General features: G+C 43.1%; 1 non-coding gene across 1 annotated transcript; it reads left to right on the top strand.

Moving 5' to 3' along the window:
- The first annotated feature begins 3138 nt into the window (after nt 1-3138).
- On the top strand, nt 3139-3221 carry trnal-cag (transfer RNA leucine (anticodon CAG)). The gene has a single exon. It is a non-coding gene; the product is annotated as a tRNA-Leu (tRNA).
- Nucleotides 3222-7579: the final 4358 nt, after the last annotated feature.

The raw sequence follows: 7579 nt of genomic DNA, 5'->3' as shown, positions 1-7579 counted from the left end.
ACACTCAATCAGCTCCACTGGGCAGGCCACATTGTCCTCATGCCAGACAATAGACTCCCAAAGCAAGTGCTCTACTCGGAGCTCCGTCATGGCAAACGAGCCAAAGGTGGGCAGCAGAAACTCTACAAGGAAACAATCAAAGCCTCCCTGATAAAGTGCAACATCCCCACTGACACTCAGGAGTCCCTGACCCAAGACCACCCTAAGTGGAGTAAGTGCAACCGAGAGGGCGCTGAGCACCTCGAGTCTCATCGCCGAGTGCATTCAGAAATCAAGTGTAGACAGCAGAAAGAGCGTTCGGCAAACCTGTCCCACCCATCCCTTCCCTCAACGACTATCTGTCCCACCTGTGATAGGGTCTGTGGCTCTAGTAATGGAATGTTCAGCCACCAAAGAACTCATTTTCGGAGTGGAAGCAAGTCTTCCTCGATTCCGAGGGAGTGCCTATGTAGATTCCAAAATTCGTGGAAACCCCCCAGTGTTTGGACTCACTGAAAAGGAAATTCGATTTGGGACGAGTAAGCATAAAGTTTGGGATCCTAAAAAGCATATGGAAGAAATCTACAAGTCTTAACCAAGTTTGGGATTTTAAAAGGCACGTTTGGGCCTGTGGGGAAATGCTGCAGTGACAGAGGGGTGGGATTTAGAGTTTGGATATTGTAGCTAATCAGTTTGTCTGGGGGAGCTCTTTAACCATAGTCAGGCTCCCAGAAAAAATTAGCATTTAAACAATCGACAACGGAAGAAACATTATCCACCTTACCCACAGGACCCAAATATCACATCCATATTCCAAAACCTTTTCAACATGCATAGAAATATCTGGCTCAGCCCAGACTTCCCGAAGCCAAAGCAGTGCTATTTCAATGGACAAGAGTTCATCAGTTCATAAATAAGGAGTATCACCATCCCAAAGTCGATCAACACCAGATTAAAACATTTAATCAAGTCTCAGTTAGCTAGTCCGCCAAAACTTATACAAAGAAGACCACTTAAATCAATGGGCAGCAAAACTTAAACAAAACAAACGTTAGATTTGGCACGAAGATTAAGCAGCCTCTCAGAGTATAACTGGGGGCCTATCGTACCAAGAGCAACCTATTTTTCTGACCATTACTTTGGAACAACTAGATCAAGATCGAGAGCACACGGCAAGAAAACACAGGAAGATACATCACGACATCGGAGAAAAGAACTTCAAAAAACCAATCAGTGGAACATCAATACCAACTGACTTGGTAACAGGCATCAACTGGACCACTGCGACCGATGGACCCAACCAGGAAAATCAACCACTAGAAAACCGGAGTCCACGCAAGTGTTCCACTCTACAATTTGCGCCTCGACTGTCCAACAGGTAAAAATTACCGAAACAACTTAAAACCCTATTGATGACAAAGGATACCGGCTTCGGGACAGTCAGAATACTTCGTCACAGACAAGGCACCGGAAGGCTGGAAGGTCGATCACACCGGTTGTGGGAGAGCTGGTTGGCGGTGACATGGAAGTGTCTGCAGTGTGCGGGACCAGACTGCTTCCACGCATCCACAATGAATGTCCCACCCTTTATTTGGGAAAAGTACAACTGAGAGTGAACAAGTTCCATCCCGGTCAGAGCAATCTGAAGCTTTAACTGACTGACACCCTGGTTTGGGATTGTAATGTCTGTCAGCATGTAATGCTTGTAGCGCCACACTGTGGATGTGGACATATTGTATACTGCAACTGTATAGTTAATCTTGAAACAGAACAGGCTCTTTCTGGAGAGTTCCGAGAGAGCAGCCTGCATGTTAGGAAGCTGTGTGTGCTGTGCTCTGTGAAGATATCACAGGGATGTCTTGTAATTTATGCTATATCAGTCTCTGTGGTGCAATGGATTAGGGCGTTCAGCTATTAACTGCAAGGTTGGTGGATCGTAGCCCATTCAGGGACAAAACTTTTAATTGTTTTTCCCTGAGGATTCTGTGCCGTGCAGTTCCATGTTGTCATTGTGCGTTTTGGCTGCACGAATATATTCCGCAACCATTGCCAGCTGTGCTGTTATCAAGTTATACCAACTGTTACTTCCATTTTCGTGTGGTTGTTCGTTGTCTCGTCGCCAATTGATACGCTCATAATAAAGAATGAAACTGAGTACTGTGAACAATGAGTAAGTATGACATTAGCTCCTTCAATATGTCTCCAGTGTGCTTATATATACCAATGGATGCTGGTAACCCTTGGGACTCCAACAGGTAGGCCCTCTGGTGGTGGTGTGATACAGGTGGCCAAAGGTTAAATACATAACACAAGGTGAGTACGGAAATCAACCATCAAAAGTTCTGTCATTAACCACAGGGGTTTCCGGCAATTTTCTGATCGCAAAGCGCTGTAAGTCCTTGTCCTTAACATTGCAGATGTGGAAATTGGGGAGTTTAATGACTTTGAAAGGAGAACATTGTTGTTTGGTGCAGGTCCGGTCAGAGAAATGTTTGTGAAAGGAACTTTTTGCAGAGAGAGGGATTGAGCATTTCAGCTTGTTGCTGAACACTTCTCTCTGGGCACTGAGCTAAGCAGCAGTTTCCGTAGTGTAGCGGTTATCATGTTTGCCTCACACGGGAAAGGTCTCTGCTGCGAGCCTGGGCGGAAACATTATTTGTGAAGCAAAAACTTGTCTGCAATAAAATTGAACAAAAGCAGTCCAGGGTACATTGTCGCATGAGCAATGAACATTTTAAAACTAATCTACTCAAATACAGAGTGTGTAAAATCAGATCGGAGATAAAACTTCATCAAGGGTTAAAGTTTTACTCATTATTAAAGTTCAGTTATTGAAATTTCGATTGTCCCTGTTCGCATTTCTTTCATTCTGTGAAACAACACTATCGGTTTATACCATCAGATCGAAGTTGCATTTGAAACGCACAAACAGCTCATTTATTATTCGCTCTTCCCCAGTTCCAGAGCTCAGAGTGTTATTGTCCATCCCTGGGATGTAAGCTACCTCCAACCCGGGCCAAACCTCCACGTGCACCGATCACAGGCTCAGGAAAACCCCGGGGGAGAGGATATCCCGATCACTGGGCCTTCCAGCAACACTGAACAAGCGCCCGGTCCGAAACTTTCCTGAGCAATAACTTGTAACTGAAGCATCTAACAGTCAGGATGGCCGAGCGGTCGAAGGCGCTGCGTTCAGATTGCAGTCTCCTCTGGAGGCGTGGGTTCAAATCCCACTCCTGACATTCAGTGTTTTAAATTGCAAACTCATTTGTTTTGACACCACTCTGAAGTGCTTTGGGACATCCATCTGACGTAATAAAATTACTCCACTTCAATTACAAGCGGTGATATCACATCTACTTCCCAAACCGGGAAACGATCCCGGGTGGCTGTAGCGAAAGGAATGGGTTTGTGAAGCATTGAAAGGTGCCCTGTAAATATCTCGCACTGCTAATTTAAACTCACGGTTATAATTTGTTTCAGTGCAAAAGAAGGCAGACTCGAAGGGCCAAATGGCCGACTCCTGCTCCTGGTTCTTGTGTTCTTATGCAGAGCACAGAACAGATGATTAAATTATCAACTCTCCCTCAGTTCGTATTTCTTTCATTGTGCAAAAGAAGATAATGTGTTCATTCATGATGTTTTCCCGTGAAAGCAACATAAATTTTAAGGAACAGTAATCGACTAACATGGGGCTAAAACCCACAACCCTGAGATTAAGAGTCTCATGCTCTACTGACTGAGCTAGCCAGGCTTCTCAACATCTACCCTGTCAATCCCCTTCAGAATATTGTACGTTTCAACGAGATCACCTCCGATTCTTCGAAACCCAAGAGAGAATCGGCATATTCTACACAATCTCTCATCATAGGACAGCCCTCTTATCCCAGGAATCAATCTGTTGAACCTCTGTTGCACCACCTCCAAGGCAAGTGTGTCCTTCCTCAGATAAGTACTATGGGCGAATATCCTGTTTTTCTGCTGATTCTACTTCCTCCTCCTTTGATAGTCCTTCTCTGTACATTCTGTATTCTGCTTGGTTCTCTACTGAAATATGAGCCTGAAGTTTATCACAAGCTTCCGTTTTTGTGTTTTAGTTGACCTTCATTCATCCACCGAGCTGTAGCTAGCTATCATGCTATTTCTGCACCCTGCATGAGAACGAGTCTAGTCGTTACCAGATCTATCTCCTTTTATAGGTCTCCCAATGTGCATTTACTGTTTTACCGAGAAATCTTTGGTTTCAATCTACCTGGGCCGGATCCCTTTCAACTCATAAAATTAGTCCTCCAACAGTTGGGTATTTTCACACATGATTATACCTTCTCCTTTTCCATAACTACTCTAAACCAAATGATATTGTGATCACTGTTTCCTCAATGCTCCTCCACAGAACCATGCTCTACTTAATCCATTTCCGAGATCCAGAACTGCTTTCTTCCTCATCGTGCTGGAAACGTACTGATGGAGAAAGTTCTAATACAGATTTCAGGAAATCCTCCCCTGCATTTTCCCTTTGCATGGTTATTTTCCCAGTTTACGTTGAAGTCCCACATTATCACGACAGATCTTGAATCTTTCTGCATTTTATCTAAATTTACACCTCTTTATCCTTCCCACTATTTGGTGGCCGATAACATAATCGCTCATCTAACTTTCTGCAGGCACATTCATTTAAAAAAGAATGTCGGATGGGAATAGGGCCACAAATCAATGGACAAGATTAAATCACATGGAGCGAAGGAAAAATTACATAAAATATGAAATAATTACTTTGCCTCTGTATTTACCAGGGACACAGGGCAGGTGGACATGATGGTGGAATAATGTATGGGAAATTATATAACTGCAATAAATAAAGAGGAGTAATATTAAATGAACGAACCAAATGAAAGGAGGATTGAACCCCTGGTCTGGATGGATTACATCCATACACTTTAAAATAATTCAGCAAAGAGATAGCAGGAACACTATTACAAATATTTAATGATTAGTTTGAAAAATGTGTCGTGTCAGAGGAATGGCGGATAGCTAACGTAATACTTATATTTGAGATAAGAGATAGAACATGTCCGGGGAACTATAGACCAGTCAGTGGAACTTCGGTGGTAGGAAAATAATGGAATCTCTGCTAAAGTAGAGAATAGAAGAATATCTATAAACCAAAAATATAATAATGTATAATCAGCGTGGATTCAAAAGCAAAAGTCTTGCTTGACCAACTTCTTTGATTTCATTGAAGAAGTAACAGGGAGAGTAGACCAGGGCAATGTGGACGATATAATATATTTAATCTCCAAAAAGTCTTTGATGAGGTACCACATATGAGAATAATGAATAAGGTCAGAGCTTGCGGTGTTTGGGGACAAGTCGTGGATACATCCATAAAAAGAAAATGGAGTACCAAGGGTTAATTCAAGACGGATAGTATTGAAAAGAAGTGAAGTTCTGCTGAACTGGTATCAAACCTTCGTTGGTTCACACTTGCAGTACACTGTACAATTCTCATCGCCGTGTTATAAGAACATAAGAATTAGGAACAGGAGTAGGCCATCTAGCCCCTCGAGCCTGCTCCGCCATTCAATAAGATCATGGCTGATCTGGTCGTGGACTCAGCTCCACTTACCCGCCCTCTCCCCGTAACCCTTAATTCCCTTATTGGTTAAAAATCTATCTATTTTTGATTTGAAAACATTCAATGAGTCAGCCTCAACTGCTTCCTTGGGCAGAGAATTCCACAGATTCACAACCCTCTGGGAGAAGAAATTCTTTCTCAACTCGGTTTTAAATTGGCTCCTCCGTATTTTGAGGCCGTGCCCCCTCGTTCTAGTCTCCCCTACCAGTGGAAACGACCTCTCAACCTCTATCATGTCTATCCATTTCATGATTTTAAATGTTTCTATAAGATCACACCTCATCCTTCTGAACTCCAATGAGTAAAGACCCAGTCTACTCAATCTATCATCATAAGGTAACCCCCTCATTTCTGGAATCAGCCTAGTGAATCGTCTCTGTACCCCTTCCAAAGCTAGTATTTCCTTCCTTAAGTAAGGTGACCAAAACTGCACGCAGCACTCCAGGTGCGGCCTTACCAATACCTTATACAGTTGCAGCAGGAACTCCCTGCTTTTGTACTCCATCCCTCTCGCAATGAAGGCCAACATTCCATTCGCCTTCCTGATTACCTGCTGCACCTGCAAACTAACCTTTTGGGATTCATGCACAAGGACCCCCAGGTCCCTCTGCACCACAGCATGTTGTAATTTCTCCCCATTCAAATAATATTCATTTTTACTGTTTTTTCCCCCAAGGTGGATGACCTCACACTTTCCGACATTGTATTCCATCTGCCAAACCTTAGCCCATTCGCTTAACCTATTCAAATCTCCTTGCAGCCTCTCTGAGTCCTCTACACAACCCGCTTTCCCACTAATCTTAGTGTCATCTGCAAATTTTGTTGCACTACACTCTGTCCCCTCTTCTAGGTCATCTATGTATATTGTAAACAGTTGTGGTCCCAGCACTGATCCTTGTGGCACACCACTAACCACTGATTTCCAACCGGAAAAGGACCCATTTATCCCGACTCTCTGCTTTCTGTTAGGCAGCTAATTCTCTATCCATGCTAATACATTTCCACTGACTCCGCGTACCTTTATCTTCTGCAGTAACCTTTAGTGTGGCACCTTATCGAATGCCTTTTGGAAATCTAAATACACCACATCACTCGGTACATCTCTATCCACCATGCTCGTTATCTCCTCAAAGAATTCCAATAAGTTAGTTAAACATGATTTCCCCTTCATGAATCCATGCTGCGTCTGCTTGATTGCACTATTCCTATCTAGATGTCCCGCTATTTCTTCCTTAATGATAGTTTCAAGCATTTTCCCCACTACAGATGTTAAACTAACCGGCCTATAGTTAGCTGCCTTTTGTCTGCCCCCTTTTTTAAACAGAGGCGTTACATTAGCTGCTTTCCAATCCGCTGGTACCTCCCCAGGGTCCAGAGAATTTTGGTAGATTATAACGAATGCATCTGCTATAACTTCCGCCATCTCTTTTAATCCCCTGGGATGCATTTCATCAGGACCAGGGGACTTGTCTACCTTCAGTCCCATTAGCCTGTCCAGCACTACCCCCCTAGTGATAGTGATTGTCTCAAGGTCCTCCCTTCCCACATTCCTGTGGCCTGCAAATTTTGGCATGGTTTTTGTGCCTTCCACTGTGAAGACGGAAGCAAAATAATTGTTTAAGGTCTCAGCCATTTCCACATTTCCCATTATTAAATCCCCCTTCTCATCTTCTAAGGGACCAACATTTACTTTAGTCACTCTTTTCCGTTTTATATATCTGTAAAAGCTTTTACTATCTGTTTTTATGTTTTGCGCAAGTTTACCTTCGTAATCTATCTTCCCTTTCTGTATTGCTTTTTTAGTCATTCTTTGCTGTTGCTTAAAATTTTCCCAATGCTCCAGTCTCCCACTAACCTTGGCCACCTTATACGCATTGGTCTTTGATTTGATACTTTCCTTTATTTCATTGGTTATCCACAGCTGGTTATCCCTTCTCTTGCCGCCCTTCTTTTTCACTGGAATAT

This window comes from Pristiophorus japonicus, unplaced genomic scaffold, assembly GCF_044704955.1.
Source record: "Pristiophorus japonicus isolate sPriJap1 unplaced genomic scaffold, sPriJap1.hap1 HAP1_SCAFFOLD_112, whole genome shotgun sequence".
In the NCBI taxonomy this organism is placed as follows: domain Eukaryota; kingdom Metazoa; phylum Chordata; class Chondrichthyes; family Pristiophoridae; genus Pristiophorus; species Pristiophorus japonicus.
This window is presented reverse-complemented; position numbering and strand designations above follow the sequence as displayed.